This window comes from Vespula pensylvanica, chromosome 9, assembly GCF_014466175.1.
Source record: "Vespula pensylvanica isolate Volc-1 chromosome 9, ASM1446617v1, whole genome shotgun sequence".
In the NCBI taxonomy this organism is placed as follows: Eukaryota; Metazoa; Arthropoda; class Insecta; order Hymenoptera; family Vespidae; genus Vespula; species Vespula pensylvanica.
Window position 1 is genome coordinate 737,049 of NC_057693.1, and position 17,881 is coordinate 754,929.

At 36.2% G+C, this 17,881-nt stretch overlaps 1 protein-coding gene across 3 annotated transcripts in view; it reads left to right on the plus strand.

Annotated features, from left to right (window-relative positions):
* Positions 1 to 17,881, plus strand: part of LOC122631419 (putative polypeptide N-acetylgalactosaminyltransferase 9) — a 167,188-nt gene that overhangs the window by 29,535 nt on the left and 119,772 nt on the right. The window lies entirely within an intron of this gene.

Sequence of the window (17,881 nt, forward strand, 5' to 3'; positions counted from 1 at the left end):
TTAATAATTTTGCTTTTAACAACGAGAAACTCGGTCGGAACTCGGAGTTCGCACTCGGTAAGTTTAATGTAGGGGTCTTGCACGGATCGATTGCGCTTCGTTCTCGTTATTAAATCGTAGCTGTACAGTAGACTTACGTGTTTCGGCCTTTAACCTTCGCAGATATACACGTGGTATATAATACATCGGGTATTTCTTGAATATATAACCCCATAGAAACGACCATTTCTCGTGTTTTTCATATTTTTTATTTATTTATTTATTTTTTTAATAAATCAACAATCTACTACTATTTGGAATGCGTAAATATTAAAAAAAAAAGTCGTCTTTTTATTTTGTTCTTTTTTTTAAATTTTCTACTTACACCGTGGATAAAATCGGAATACTTGGTGGATCCATGTTAGTTACGAGAGATCACCGATAAACAGCGATGTCCCGTTTCGACCTTGTTTCGATTACATTCCAAAAAGAAGAGAGAGAAAGAAAGAGATAAAGAGAATGGAAAAAGTGAAGAGATGAGAAGAGAAGAGAACAGAAGAGAAGAGAAGAGAAAGAAAGAAAAGAAATCGAGAGGGATCGATTCGTCGGTAGATATATGGGATAGCGCGCGGACGCGTTACTCGTGGGCATTCCTTGAAATCCGAAGTTTTAAAGCTGCTGCTGCCTACCACGGGAATCTCGGTGGTAGTTCTCGAAAAGAAAAAAAAAAAAAAGAACTGAACAGGATTCCTTGAACGGCAGATCGTGTTTTTCGTTTCTACGAAAGATCCGATACACGAATTCCTACGACAGAACACAAGAATCGCCATTTTATAATCTTTAACTAGTTTTTCGCTATTCTTTGACCAATTTAGTTAGCAAATTTTAAAGATTATCCATTTATAAGTACAAGCTTTTATTAAATCGTTAACGTCCGATCCGAAGTAAAATTTAATAGGTAACTGTTTTTGGATGATTATACGGATCGATAAGGTACGTACTTTAAGTACATAAATTATACATTAGTTTAACCAGAATTCGCATAATAGTATTATGCATATACGTATGTTAGTAAATTATACAAAGTGTGGGTTAAAGCTGCTAGAATCGTATGACTTAAGGAATTTTATGTTATATTACATTTTTTGTTTAATAACAATTTTTATTAGATCGTACAGTGGATATCGAAAGACTGATAGAATATTTATTAATGTTTTGATTTTATCGAATTGGTACGTCATCGAGAAAGTTATTATTAACAAAACCCTTTTAAAGCGTTCGAATTCCTTTAAACAAAGAATTAATTTTATTATAATTAAATAATAAGATATGATATTAAGAGTAATATTTCGTCATAAAATTTGATAAATCGTACGTCGAATCAATCATCCATCACAATTTACAAGTCAGAAGAAGTATGTTTTTTTAAGTACATAATATATGGCCACTGTACTGACCTTATTGAACCTTCCATTTCATGTCGTATATCATCCTATAGTGTAAACCTTTTACCATTGTTGGGTTGCGAGCGAATCGTTCAATCTTTTTTTCAGGAACGAATATAACTTGTGTTAAGTCTGTTATAACACAGTTACAAAAAAGATACGATTTAAGTATAAGACGTTTTTTTCTTTCCTTCTCTCTTTTTTCAAATATTCGCGACGCGTACAAAACAAAGTTTAATGAAAAAATATGTTCTTACAATTCTTCGTTTATTTTATATATTATTTATTAACGTTTATTAAACGATAGTAAGAACAAAGCTGATGACGAACAAATTATATAGATAACCGGTATGCCTTTGACAATTCTCTCATATATAAAATGTATGAACATATATGATACATGCATTCCATTGAATGAGAAAGAAAGAGAAACAAAAAGAGAGAAAAAAAAAGAGAGAGGGAAAGAGTAATTTAATTTATTTCTATTAATTTTGAATAAAGTGAATTTATCTCTTTCCCCTTTATAACTTTCGCCTTGAACACTCAAAGGACATATCCGACATTTCTACGTTCACCTTTAAACTTTTCATCCTCCAACATTTGCACACACGCACACACACACACACATATTATATATGCACACATATACACACTTATGTTCGATATGTACGACGATTGTGAGCGATAAAATCGCGCTCTTCGAGTTTTATAAATATTGAATTGGCAGGATCGCGGGGCTGACATCGGAAGAGGTAGAACGATGGTGCAACGTTTGCAAGAGAATCGCTACTACACATAGTAGCACGTTCGCGACTCGTAAAACTTTATTCAGCACCGAATACGCAGCGTACAAACTTCATTTTTCTACGAGTTAACTGCGGACGTGTCGTCAACGTTCTCGGGTATGCGCGCACGTAGTTGCGTATGAGAGCTTTCTCGGAGATGTTAAGCACAAAAAATGGTGGAAAAGCGGAAGAGAGAGATGAAAAGAGAAATAGATACCTAGAGTGAAAATGAGAGAGACATGGAGAAAAAGAGAGAAAGAAAGAGAGAGAGAGAGAGAGAGAGAGAGAGAGAGAGAGAGAGAGAGAGAGAGAGAGAGAGAGAGAGTTATATCGTAGACGGGCGTAAAAATGAAAAGTTTTACTAGAAAGTCTCGAAGAAAATGTTTATTTTATTTTCATACCTTTTCTCTTCGAGATCTTAAACCATGGTAGTTCGATAGGTTAGAAAAATTGCTAAGCTTCAAATTGATATAAATGGGAGCCGGAAGCAGCATTTTCGATCGTAGAACGTTCGAAGAGCGTGCTCGTGTTTCTTTATCGGAACGCGGAAGCTTTCCGCGAGAAAAATTGGCTTCGCCATGGGCGGTAGAAACGACAATAAAATTTTACCGGCTTCCTCCCCTCGATCTTTGCTTTCCTGCCCTCTCTCTCTCTCTTTCTCTCTCTCTCTCTCTCTCTCTCTCTCTCTCTCTCTCTCTCTCTCTCTCTCTCTCTCTCTCTCTCTCTCTCTCTCTCTCTCTCTCTCTTTATATATCCCCACGTATCTATCTTTCTCACGCGGCCATCTATCTTTCCGCGACAATAAGCGGATTCGCAAAATTGCATTCTCAAAATTGCATTCGCAAAATTGGATGACCCTTACTACCAGCAGTAATGCAATTAAGTCATTCAAATACATACACGGCATATGCGTAAGCCATTAACGTTCGTGCACCATTTTTTTCTCTCATTTTCTCACTCTTTCTTTTTCGCTTTCTCTTTTTTATTTTCATCGTTTTTTTTTCTTTTTTTTCTTTTTTTTTTTTATGTAACCATAGAAAAGAGGGGAAAAAATGAGCGGTTTAAAAACAGAGACGTACAAATTTTTAAACGAACAACATGATCCCTCGAACGTTCGTTTTTGGTGTAGTTTGAAAAACGAGCTCGTTTGAGAGATCTCCTAAAGTATAGTGTGGACTGAGGGGGAGAAACGAGGTCGATGGAGCCGATACGTAAACTCGCTAAAATTCCATGGGTAGTCATTCATTCGGTAGCCGGACCGCAAATTGAGCGGTTTGTTTCGTGCGGGCAATTCAGTCCGAATGGAAACCATGGTCTTGCGGTGACGTGAGAAAGAAAAGAGAAAGAGAGATAGAGATAGAGACAGAGAGACAGACATACAGAGAGAGAGAGAGAAAGAAAGAGAAAGAAAAAGAGAAAAAGAAAAAGAAAAAGAAAAGGAAATAAAGGGAGGGATGATGAAAAGATGGAGAAAGAATAAGTGAGTGAAAGAAAGAGACGGGAAGTCTCGACATCCGTCATTTGTCAAGTAGAAAAAGGACATTTCCCGAGGTTTCTCCCTTCTTCCTGCACTTGAGCGAATCGCCTCAAAGAATGTCACGATTATTGTTATTGGAATTTTAATCTTCTCTCTACAAAGTTATATCATCCTCTTTTTTCTCTGTGTAATGAAAAAAAAAAAAAAAAAAAAAAAAAAAAAGAGAAAAGAAAATAAGAGAAAAGGAAAGAAAAGCAAAATAAAAAGAGAGAGAGAGAGAGAGAAAGAGAGAGATACATCATGAAACTTTTCCGACGAAACTGTTCTTATAATATCTTGGGCGGAGGTTTATATTCTGGTCGTTTCTCTCCTTCCTTCCCCCTCCCCTCCCCCAACCCTCTTCCACCATCACGCAAATAACATAAAAATATACTACTTTGAAGAAGAACTCATTTTATGAGTTGTTACCCACAACTTTTTATTGATTTATATAATTAAGTAGATAAAGGAAATAAAATTTGCGACAATATAAAGGGGGATATATATATATATGTATAAGATAAAAAGTAATAGTGAATAAAATAAAAAGTAATCTGATGTTAGTTACTTGTGTGATCATCGTTGTTTCGGCCTGCCGTCTTTTATTTCTCAGTTATTTTATATACGTCTTCAGTTGTTGGTACACCGACTAACACAACTTTTTAAACTCTTCCTATAAAATAAAGAAATCGCCATTTGTGTGCTCGTCATTTGTATCGCACGAATTGTTCACTTTTTAAACGATCTTTCGAGATTTTATTCGATTTATTGAACCAAGAAGGAATCAAATGTTTTATCCTTATATCTTGAACAATGGTCATAGATTTTTTTATTTAAACGAAATCACCATAAGTAATTATTAATTTCGAGATTTCGATGATTCGGTAATGTCGCTTATCGTAGTTTTTTTATATTATTAAATTCGATTAAAAATTTAAGTGGAATCGAAGTAATCGTGAGATCACGGATTAAAAGGTGACTCAAAAAAGCTGAGAGAGAGAGAGAGAGAAAGAGATAGAAAGAAAGAGAAGAAGGGTTTCTGTTCCATGAAGGAAGCAAGAAAAGAGTGAGAAAAAGTGAGTGAAAAAGGGAGAGAAAGAGGAGAAGTTTGACGCTTCGATTTACGTTTTATAGAGTTAATTGAATGGCTCTTCTCTCACCCTCGTCGTTGTAAAATCGGTTATAACGACAGAACACTCTCTCTCTCTCTCTCTCTCTCTCTCTCTCTCCCCCTTTCTCTTTCTCTCTTTCTCTTTCTCTTTGTGTGTACGAAGAGCCTATGGAAGCGCAAAATGGTTATTATCTTCGGTACCGCAGACATAGCTGGCTGAGCTCCTGATTTAGTAGGTATCCTCTCGACTTAATCCGCACATCGAGCACTCGTTCGAATCCCAACCCCTCGTGTCCATCGTCGCGACCACTTCTTCGACTTAGCTCTTACTATCTCCGCAAAATCATTCGAATTGGCCCGCAATGAGAGAAAGCCCACCGATAGGAAATTATCGAAGCGGATGCCTGTTTTGTACTCCTCGATCTCACCACTCTCTGCAACCTTAATTGTTCGCGAAGGAGGATAAAGGAAGATTTATGCAAATCCCGATAATTTCCATTCGTTGAATGTATTTCGAATAGATAACCTAATCCTTCGCAGTGAATCCACAGAAGTACGATTCTGATTCTGATAAGGAAACAAAAAATATATCTGTATATATATTTTAGAGAGAGGGAGAGAGAGAAAACTTACGAACGAATTTGTCTTAATTATCTCGAGAAGATTGTTGAAGTCGATTTAAGATTTGCATTTCTCTTCGAATTCGATCAATTAGAATAGTAATGATACATTTTACAGATAGGATTGTATAAAAGCTATGGGAAATTTGTAGATTCTGCACCTGTTTGCGATTTGCACAAGTACCAAGGGCCAACAAACACGTGACGCCACATAATCCTCTATCTATTCCATGGAAAGTCGATTTCCGATAATTCGTGTCAGAGCACCAAGTAGCAGGGTAAATAGAAGCTATTCAATGAAGGGAGGAATAAGGAGGAAAGGGAGTATAGAGAAGGGGTTTAAAATTCCTAGTTTTTCGCAATTTCAACAATTACGTATCTAATTACATTCCGGTCTATATTTCATCGACGATAAATATAATTTTTTAATAACGTTTGCGCGATTAAAAAAAAAAAAAACTCCGATCAACATATAGGAATAAAACTTCATCGATCGTCTTAAATGCGAAGTCGAAAACGTATTTGACTTGAAAATCAATGATCATTTCAATTAGAATAATTAAATATATATATATATAGAGAGAGTAAGAACTGATTTCAATCATTTATTCAACGTTAAGAAAGTAATTTATCTTCAACGAAGCAAAGAAATCTAACGTAATACCTTCCCAAAAGTTATTCTAGGAATTTACATATCTCATACGATCGAGAGAAGGTTCATCTTCATTAATCGAAATAGTTCCTATATTCGCGAACATATATCAAGTACACAAGGAAAAGGTATGTGTACTAAAACGTTGAAACGCTCGTTGACGCGTACTACGTTTCCTGAGCTCGTATATCCGTTCGTGTATACACGTTAATCTCATCGTAAGAAGAGACATGGAAGGAGAAGTAGATCGGTCTGAGCAGATCCAAGGAAAGGAAGCAAGCAAGAGGAGATCGAGTCCTTGAAACTTGGCAGATGGATCGCGCCAGAGTAATGGCGTTTTCAAATGCTTTGCCTCGAATATCCACCCATCTCTCTCTCTCTCTCTCTCTCTCTCTCTCTCTCTCTCTCTCTCTCTCTCTCTTTCTCACTTTCTTTCTCTCTCTCTTTCTCCCTTATCCTTTTCGGCCTATCATCTCGAATCCAAGACGTTCCTGGTGTTCCTGAAAGGTGCTCTCTATCTACTCTTACCAGAGGTAGAATCTCGAGACTTATCGTTCACGATCCGAGTAGCTAGCTGAGTCTCGATTTTCCTTCTCTCTTCTCTTGCTTATCGAATATCTTTCTTGCTCACTCTCTTCTATCGTATTCACACACGGAACTGAAAAGGAAACGCGCAGCTATCCGTCCATACCGTGCTACGAATACTAAGGAATCTTAAAGACATACCGTCGTGCGACAAGGTGCCTTAAGAGCGTATCGAGAACGTATCTCGAACTTTTCGAGTCTCTGTTCTGTATCATTTCCCTCCTCCTCCTCCACCACTCACCTAACCAGTCAAACCCACCCACTCATCCAACCACCCACCCATCCATCCATCCATCCTCGCTTTTCCCTTCTATCACCTCTTTCCATTACGAGAGTTTCTCTTGGGACTGCATAGATAACAAATTCAAGGGTCTTTTAGTAAAATATTCCTGTACCGTCCGAAAAGCTCGTAAACGAGTTTAAATATTATTTCGACGAGAGTTGTTTTGTTTTGTTTTTTTTTGTTTTTCTTTATATACATAGATTAGTCAATCTCGACGTATAAAAGTTATTCTTATCTTTGGCACCGTGAGTTGGCTAAATAGAGAGACGTTTCTAACCGTGTTAAATTCTCCTATGCTGATCTAAATTACTGCGAGAACTCTTCGAAATACTTATAATATAAATACACCACCGGGATACTCGTGCAAATTTTAGCTTTAACCGAATCAAGGAATCGTCAAAATTCGATGGCATGGATTTCACAAGCACATTGCGTGCAAATAGGAAAGCTTTAGGGTAACATGGTTACTTAATCTTGGATGGAATGCATTATATGGCGTCGACGGTGGTTACGGTGGTTTTACTAGACGTTACCAGGGATGCACCATAGAGTGTTACCGTATGACCCCAAAGCCTCTCGTCAACTCCCAAAGGATTGCTTAGGTCGATGGTGAAAGTCTCTTTTCTCATGATAGCAATAGTAGCGATGATAGAGGTAACATTTTAGTGGTAGTGGTGTCGCTGCGAACACGACACGCTGCTGCGTCCTATAGGATCCTCGGCCGCATATCAAGCGGCTCCAGGCGTGTTGCAAGATTAATGAGAACCCATCTCCGATGGTCGTTACGGACCTAAGACGATTACATCCTCCTTAAGTTCGCCTACCTCCTACCTTCTCTCCTCCTCCTCCTCCTCTCTCTCTCTCTCTCTGTCTCTCTGTCTCTGTCTTCTGTCTCTGTCTGTGTCTGTGTCTCTGTCTCTCTCGTACATAAGCGTCTTAATCGCCAAGGCCCGTCAGATATGCGCCGCTTTAATTAGTTGATCCAACTTACCTTACGTTTTCGCTATGGGAGAACGCGTTCTCGTCGTGACCTCTCGTAGATGTCACCTTTGATGCGAGATGCATGACGGAATCCTCGCTGATGAGAGAAATCCTGTGGTAGAGATACGAAATTTGAAAGGAGAGAAAACACGTACGAAGTTTGGAACATTTGTTTTTCGTTGAATAAGAAAAGGTATTCTTTTTCTTTTCTTTTTTCCTTCTCCTTCTTTTTTCTTCTTTCGATCGTACGTAGAAGAGATCGTGTGAATATTTTTCTTAACGAGTGAATTCGTGAAAACACGAAGAGATTAGAAAAGAATGAGAAACGAATGTTCCTCTTTTTGTTAGTGTTTTGTGAAGTATATAGGTATGTTCGTGCGTGTTTGTGCATAGAGCTATCTATAAAGCTTTATCAACAACAAGAGCTTTCCTATCTGAAAGGAAGTGCGTGTTGCAACTATCAAAGAAGATTACATATTACTTTATGATGAAAGGAATGACAGGAATACGTGCAAATTTGACTTTCTCAGTGTACCTCTCCCCTCTCTCTTTCGCTCGTTCACGCTCGCTTTATGTATCCTTTCTCTAACGCTGATTAGAGCTCGTCGAGTGCATACTTGAATTTCTACAAAGTGTGAAGGCAACATTTTATTATGTAAATCAAATTTTCTTTTCTCTTTGCATTTTGAAAGTAAGTGTGATAGAACGCATCGCCTCTGCGAACTTGTTATTTCCGATAACAAAAGCATATATCATTTTTAATTTTAACACAAACAAATAAGCTAGGTACGTAGAAATAACATTCATGATCGAAATATCAATGTTGTGCTTTGTATTAATTAATAAAACACGCAACTTTGAATTTCGTTTCGAATTGAAGAGATTGAAATAGAAAGAAGATTGAAAAAGAAGCAGCAGAAGGAGAAGAAGAAAAAAATTACAATTATTCGAACTTCTCCATGCTCTTTTCTTATTTCATTTAACATTTACTACAATCATTAGGAATATCCATCATTAGGAATATATTAATTACCGGTGATAAATCAATATAGAAACTAGTAATTTTCTTTGAAGGTCAATCCGCAGACTCTAGGTCGCATTATCTATGCGACGTTGTGCAATCAAGTGATTTATTCGATAATTTTCGACTATTTCGATTATTAGTCGCTAAATTTATACGTGGTTGGAAAGTCGAGCGTCTACATATAATTTATATATAACGATTAGCCATAAGTGTGTGCATAGTGCACACACATACACACATACGTACATACATACAAACATACACAGACATATATGTGTATCAAAGCATATATGCATACATATACGCATAACTAGATATTACATACTGTATATATCCGTGAAAGCGTTCTATAATACGACCTGTATAGGAGGATAGCTCACTCACGACACTAAAGTCATTACTTTATTCCCTGTCTCGTTCCTGGTAGCTAGGATGAAAGCGGCGAGATCTGGTCGGTCGGTTATCGAATTTTAATAGCATTAGAATTAATAATGCCGCTGTTTACCGAGCTCGCAGCGTCGGTTTTAGGAGGCCGGAAGGGCAATCGAGGCCCTAGCGAACATATACGGAGCGGTGAGTGGTGTGGAGGGTTAGATTAAATTAATCATGTAGCTTCGACCCTTGCTGCTGTCGCTCGATCTATGTGTTCAGGGCTTCGCTGCTGAAACGTCAGGAGTCTCTCTCTCTCTCTCTCTCTCTCTCTCTCACACACACACCCACGCACATACATAGACGTACTCACTGACTCACACACTCGCTCACTCACTCACTCAACTCACTCACTCTTGGGACGATGGTATCCAAGGTAAATCCTTCGGGTTGCTCCACCACTGCGGTTGCTGTCACTTCGATTTTCCAGGGGCCTCTCTCTCTCTCTCTCTCTCTCTTTCTTTTTGTTTTTTGCTCTCTCATTCTCTCGATCACGTTACAATGGCCGATGAATGTTGCACGAGCCGTTAGATTCGAGGACACATTGCCGTTGGCTGTTTCGCGATGCGTTAATTCGGCAATAACGATCTGTCAGTTGGAAACAATAGAAATGGTGACGCGTAGTCCGTTCGGGTTCGACGTGTGGCTACACCGGGACGATACACGAGCGATTTGAAGCAGAGCATAGTCAGTCAGCCGGAACTAGCGTTATTCTCTCGGATTTTAACCGATGTTGATCGTTAAGCGAATTGATCTTTCGCACGAATCGACATGATCCTCTTTTTATATTTTTTTCTCTTTTTATTTCTTTTTTTTTTTTCATTTACTTATTTATTTATTTTCTTTTATTATTTAATTATTATTATTTTTTTGTCTTTTCCTCCGAAGCAGATCTCCCTACGACAAAGTACACACGTAGAGGAGACCAAATTTCTCTCATTTACAATGTTTTTACAACGGATTGAACAGCGTACTTCGTACTTAGAAAAAAGGAAAGGAAAATACAAAAAAAGAAAGGATTTTCTTTGAGGATTTCGAAGGTTTTCTTTCGAAGAAGTAAAAGCCGATCGAATTGAGAGAATAAATAAGGGGCGAACGGATTACGTCAAAGTGGAATTTGTCATTCTAAAAGAGTCACTTCTTATCTTTTTAAAAGCTCGCTCGCGCGAGATGAAGTTGCGGATCTTGACGCGTTAAATAAGCACGTTCAACTCTTCTCAATTTTCTCTCTCTCTCTCTCTTTCTCTCTATTTATCTGTCTATCTATCTATCTATTTCTTCCTTTCCTCCTTCTTTCCTTCCTTTCTTCCTTTCTTCCTTCCTTTTTTCTCTTTTTTTTTCTTAAGACAAATGGAAAACGGAGCAAGCAGTAAAATTTGTCGACGGTAGGCCGTCGTATCTTTTGTTTCCGTCGTAGTTAACTCCTGATTTGTAGCATTGTACTTTCCTTGGTAATGAAAGGAAATTATGTGCACGTTTCTTTGTTTCTTTTTCTTTTTTTTTTGTCTTCTTTTTTCCTTCTAATATGAAAGAACGAAAGAGTGGTTGTATTTTTCCGAGCATAAAACTGCATAAGATTCCATTAGAATCTTCTTTTTTTTTTTTTTTTATTTTTCTTTTTCTCTTTAATTTGTTATCGCATACATTCAATATAAAGTATTTAGGGGTTCGACGATGTAAGAAATAAAAGTTCTTTTCGTTCTTACGAATTACTCGTCAATGAGACAAACATTTGAACTAATTATATTCAGAAAATTATTCGACGAGATCGCTTTGTTAGAAAAGGAAATTTTCAGTTGTCTTTTATAATAATCGACCGAGGAAGATACTCTTCCTGTACTCGTTATCAATTCATTCTAAATCTGCTTCTGTTTCCGTAGATTCTACACGACTGTTTATATAGAGCAAACAATTCGATATTATTCGCCATGTTTTAATCGCTACGATATTTATATCGTAAAATTTTTTAACGATTAATGGGAGATAAGTCAAACATTAACATTCAACAGAATATTTATTACTATCTTTAGTAATTTCGTAAAATAATTTACAGAGATAGTAATTTATATTTTACGTTTACTTTATTAATTCTTGAACGAAGTCGCAAGGACGTTGTGTGTGTGTGTGTGTGTGTGTGTGTATATATATATAAAGAAAAAAGTATATCAGACCCTTCCGATTATGTACAGCTTTTAATGCCGGAAACGGCTTTTATAAGTTAGCCACGGAATTTGCAGTCGATCGAGGATGATATTACATATATCTATGTGAATAACCACGTCTAACGAAGCCAGCGAGCTAGGTATACCAGGTAATCTACTCCTCTCGCTAAAAGACTCGATGTGCCTTTCAAGTTAATTGTTTCCCAGAGCTCGAGCGTCTGCTAGCGCTAATACTATTAGTTCCTTATAGTAGCAGCCATTAAAAGTCCAGCTTCTGTTATACGATAAGAATACGTAGGGACCGAGGGAACGATATTAGCTCCATAACTTACGGAAGAAACGAAAACCTGGCACTATCATAAAATTCATTTGAAATTCACAAGGATATCAATTTTATTCGGATCTATTTTATAATTCCATTTATCGTTATATCAGGTGTGTGTGTATGTCCGCGAGGTATTCATTACAATAATCGATCAGAGAATAGCAACGAGTAGATTTGTCTGACGAAAGCTCAGTGCCGAATTGGAATCCGTCCAGCTGCAAATCACTCCTCAGGACATCCTGATTGTTCAGAGTTCCGTTATTGCTCGCGAACAATACTGCACCAACGTAGTGTCCCAACGGCGGTCTTGGTTCTCTTTGACAAACAAAACTCGTTCCGCTGTTTCTCTCTACCTCTTGCTTTATGAACTACTATTGCACTACGTTACCACGAGTATGAGTTTATGTATATATATTTTTTTTATAATTTAAAGATCTATTCGTCGAGCGAAATTATTATCAAATTCTACCACTTTAAATACGTTATCGTTCAACAATTTCTTCGGATTAATTAATTAATTTCCTCGGATTAATTAACTCCTTTCTAAATTATTTCTAACCGTATGAGATTATGAGATTATAAAATATGAGATATGTTTAATGTATTAGATTGAAGGGCTTAAGGAATGGTGGGAGGGATCATTTTTCTAAATAGATTCCGGAGAAGATAAAAAGCGTATTCTCATACGTCAGCTCGCATCGTGCAGCCTGGTGATCGAGCTGTGCCACCTCTTTTTCTCTTTCTCCCTTTTTTCTCTCTCTCCCTCTCTCTCTCTCTCTCTCTCACTCTTCATTTTTAATACTGACAATACCTCAACGTGAGAAAGAACCAAAGGAAGGAGCAAGAAAAAAAGGGGGAAGAAGAGAAAGGAGCTGAGAAGGTTCGAAAGAAATTGCTTAGACCTGTCGATATACGTGCCTCGTAGAAAGGGACGAATACGTGTGCGAGATTAATCGGCAATCGAGATAGGTAACGTGAAATTCGCTGGCAGCTATGCTTTCCGGATTTCCCAAGAAAAGAATCTTCGAATCGACCGACCTATCGTGGAATGTTACGAAGAGTTGATTTATATAGTGTCGAGTTATCACAAAACTCGAGCGACACGTTCCGATGAAATATCGATTGTTCTCTTTTTTCCCGAATTCTATTGTCCAAGTATATGTAAAAAAAAAAAATAATAATAATAATAAGAAAAGAGAGAAAGAGACGTGAAAGAAAAAGAGGAATGAAAATATTGCAATCATCTCATTCATTGATCTATAATAATTATTGATATCCATTCAATTTGTACCATTGTTTGAATGGAAAGTTGCAAATTGGACGATCATCGACTACTTCCTGTGATTTTGTAGAACGCATTTGATTTTTTTTACCCCTTTCGTAAGTACAAGATAGAAAAAGTTAAAAAAAAAAAAAGAAAAAGAAAGAGATCTAATCGAGGACGAAAGTTCGAAAAGTACGAGATTTGAATTTTTCATAGCGAGATACGGCAGGGGCAGGCTAACCTCGACGTGATAGTACCGTAACGATAAATAATGTCTGGCGATCGATCATGTCCGGAAAGTTTTACAACCCTTTTAAGAAGGCACAAGCTTCGTGGTTGCAGCAGACGTTTGGTATCTAACGAACCCGTTGCCTTTAGACCTATCATCGTTTTCTTCCTTTCGAGCGTGTGAGAATAAGCTTCGTGATTCGGATTTATAGTCCTGAAACGTTTTAAAAGAAATGAATTGCGTGGGGAATGATAAATTTGATAAAACGAACGAAAGAAATATTTCTTTTCGTTATTATCGTTCGTTCGAAATATTTCTTTTCATCTAAACGTCCAGAGAAATTCACGGTCCTTTAAATCATAATTAAACTTGTAAAGGAGTCTGTCTAAGATGGGCCTTGAAGTGAATTTCCTATCCCAAGGAATATTTCGAATGTTACAAACACATTTCTCTCTCTCTCTCTCTCTCTCTCTCTCTCTCCCTTTCTCTCTCTATACCTCTCTGTTTCTCTATCTCTGTCTCTTTGTCTTCCCCTCTCTCTCTCTCTCTCTCTCTCTCTCTCTCTCTCTCTTCATTGCGAAACCACTTTTGGTCATTTGACCTGACCCGAAATCCCGGGAATCTAGGAACTTGAGGATGTAATTGTTTAATCTATCCGCATAGCGTAGTGGTACGTCTCCGTCTGCGCCGCTGGAAACTATGTGTCAAGTACACAGATTGAATGAACTTCGCCAACTCTCCGGTACGTTCATTCCTTCCACGTCGGCAACGTGTTCGAAAGTTCAAAACTTTCGGACGCTGGTACGTTGAACGATTTATAAATAAATATTTATTTCCTGATATTATGGCACTTTGATGAAAGTTTTCGCTCGAGGAATCACAATACCTCTTATATCTTAAATATGTAATTTCTGTCCTAGTTGATTCTTAACCGTGAAGAAAGGTGAATTTAACGAAATTGAAATCAAACCGGTTGACTCACTCTCTCTCTCTCTCTCTCTTTCTCTCTTTCCTAACGCTTCTGCGATGTACTAATATTAAAAGCCTTTTTATTAGCTTCTCGAGAGGCTAACGGGATGTATTTTGCAACCTCCTTCCTTCCTACCCATTTCGATGGAGTTTATTTAGCGCAAAAGCGCTTCTTTACGAGGAGTAGTAAAGCGAGTATTATAACTCTCGAGAGACAAATAACCACCGCTACCACCACCATTACGAACACCGACGGTACTAGAAGGGGTTGCTTGATGGTGATACCGTTGCTACTTTTGCTGACTCGCTCTCATATCACTCGGTCTTATAAATCGAGACGCAAGATCATTTCAGACACAAAGGAAAATTGTGAAAGGGGGATAGGAGTCAAGGGACGAAAGAGAGAAAGAGAAAGAGAGACAGAGATACAGGGAGAAATAGAACGAGAGAGAGAGAGAGAGAGACGAGGAAATAGAACAAGAGAAAGAGAAACAAGGCAATTCAGCGAGTGAGGTGTATTTGATAATGAGCCTAAAGAGACAACAGAAATCCGGGCGCAGGATAAATTCGTTCGGGCGAAATGGACGCAACGTGGTGAAGAGGAAAGTGGTTTCGGTACAACGATGCTGTCTTATAGATGTTTCTCTCTCTTTCTCTCTCTCCCTCTTCCTCTCTCTTTCTCTTTCTCTGTCTCTCAGTTTCCCGTTTTCATCTCTTGGCATACGTGCAAGAGATAGAGAACGAAGACTCGAGATAATTTCAACATTGTATGCTTCTCAGTGATCTTATCGCACAAAGCTCGAGACTAGTTCAAATCCATTTGGATATATATATATATATTCTCCTTTGAGTTTTCCTTTCTGTTTCTCTCTTTCTTTCTCACTCTCTCTCTCTCTATATATATATATTTTTCCTTTCTTTCTATGTAACATCATAAGTCATCTTCTGTACGGTAAAACTTACCTTCCCAAAAATCTTCTTCTTTCATTTCCGTTTGTTCGTCCATCTTTTTATCCTTTTATTAATTCATGCTTGAAAAAAAGTCGAAACCGCGAAGATGTCTCTTACGAGGAGTTCAAAGATGAAAGAAAATGATCATACGATTGGAAGAGATCGTCGTTCACGATTAATTAATTTATTCGAACTTTTGATTGAAATATCCTGAAAAATCTCGAAGCGTAAAGATGAACTCGAAGATGAAATTCATGATATAAAAAGTTCAGCGGTTTATTGCAGCTTTAAATTAAATTTTGACTTCGATTTTCTTGATTATTTTTTTTTTCCCTTTTTTTTTTTTTCTTTCTTTAGTACAAACGCGTAGAAAACTTCGAGCTATTGGATGAAATTAAAGAGAAAGAGAGAGAGAGAGAGAGAGAGAGAGAGAGAGAGAGAGAGAGAGAGAGAGAGAGGGAGAGAGTGCTTCAAAACAAAGAAGAAAAGAGAAGAAAAAAAATGATACTGAAAAAATGAAAAAAAAGAGAGAGAGAGAGAGAGAGAGAGAGAGAAAAAGGATAAAAGAACCCATAAAAGATGAGACTCTTTTCGATATCTCCGGAAGTACCTAAGCGTGCTAATGAGTTTAATTTAATTGGTTCTTCTCGTTTTTATCGTTTCTATCGTCGCAGTAAGGACACGGATAGAGTTCGTTTTGTTTAGTCTGTTGTGCGTATCATAAAAATGAGTTTTATCGCTTGACAAATGAAAATAATTTCTTACTAGACCTCTCTCTCTCTTTCTCTCTCCCCTTTTTTTATCTTTTTATTATTTCTTTTTTTTTTTCTTTTATGATACTTCGTTTTTCCTTCCTTTTTTCCTTTCGTATGTCAGACATTCGAACGTCATAGGAAGAATATAGAAAAAGAATCGATAAAAAGAAAGAGGAATTGCCGATAACGACGAGCTTTAACTAGAGCCTCTGTGTTAACGAAAGACTCGTCTCGATTATCGACAGCTGTTCACGATGTCTGACAATAAGCTGTCGCGTCGAATAATTCGTAAAATTGTGCGTGGATGATCTTCGTATATCTCGACAAAAAAGAAAAAGAAAGAAATAGAAAAAGGATTGAAATAGTAGAGGAGAAAATAAACGTAGGTGGATTTTTTTATTTTTTTTTTCTTCTCTTTACTTTTTTTCTTTTTCGGAACGAATGAAACTTCCTTCTCGATTATTTATTCTCGATTGTTATTATTTTCAATAAAATGTCAAATCTGTCGAAGGATCGAAGTCCAGTCGACGTCGTTTCATAATAGAATAAAATTTTATACAATCATTCGTAGGATAAAAAGATATAAAAATTAATATAGTTCTTCATTCGTTGTCAAAAAAAAAAAAATTATTGCTACTGTCTTTGACAGACGTTAATAGAGATCGTCCTTCGTCTTTTTATTTTCTTTTTTTCGGTTTTTTTTTCTTTTTTTTTTCGGAGGTATCTTTTCAATTCGATATACTGGTAATATCGTATATCGCACGAAGTATATCGATTAAAAGTAATCGAGATTAAAAATAATCTTATTTCTCGTTTATTCCGTGAAAATTTATCATATTTCCCATCAATTTGATAGAATTTTCAATATTTATAAATATAGCCACAGTTGCTCTTCATTTTATATATTTTTTTTTATATCTTTGAATATATTATTAATCTTATTTTTTTTTATAAGAATATCGGATGCATTTAATATTATTTACAAATGTATTTAATAATTATTATTTGTTTAATATAAAGATATAAATTTATTAATAAGAAGCTATGCGAATATTTTTTTATCGCGATCGTATATTGCACGTAGGTATTATATTAGAATAATGGGAAAATCAGATCTCTGATATTAACTAATAAAAATGAAATTAAAAAACACCTGTCGATTGGTGGTATAAAATGCGTCAAATATCTATTCAGTGTTGGGATGTTCTGACACGCAGGATTATCGTAGCGAGAAGATTAATTATTTTTCGATTCGTTGAAAATAAATCGATTTAAAAAGTATACAAAAAATATGCGATTATCGTAGTAAATAATACTTTATTTCATCCCATATAAATGAAGTCCGTATGTATATTATTTTGAAATAGGTTTTTTTTTCTTTTTAATTTACATTTTGATAAACGGTATTTACAAATACATTCGAATCTTGGACGAATAGATTCGAATTTTTTATGAGTATTTTTAGATCGAATAATTGGATTAATCTTTACTTAAAAACGATAATTTTTTTTTTTTTTTTTAATTAATTTTCTATTGTCAATCCTCGGTTAAACAATCCTCTTAAAAACAGAGATAGGATATAAAGTATAATTAATGATACTATCATTAAACATTTTCAATTTATTAACATTTCAAATCAAATATTATTTTAATAATCTACGTATATTCACTTTAGAATTAAAAATCATTTTATTTAAAATGATTACATAACAAGTATAATATCCTTGCAATTGTATATTGTCTTTGCATAATTATTGAAACCTATAAAAAAAAAAACAGTATTATTGAAATTAATTTCAATTCATAAATGTGTATT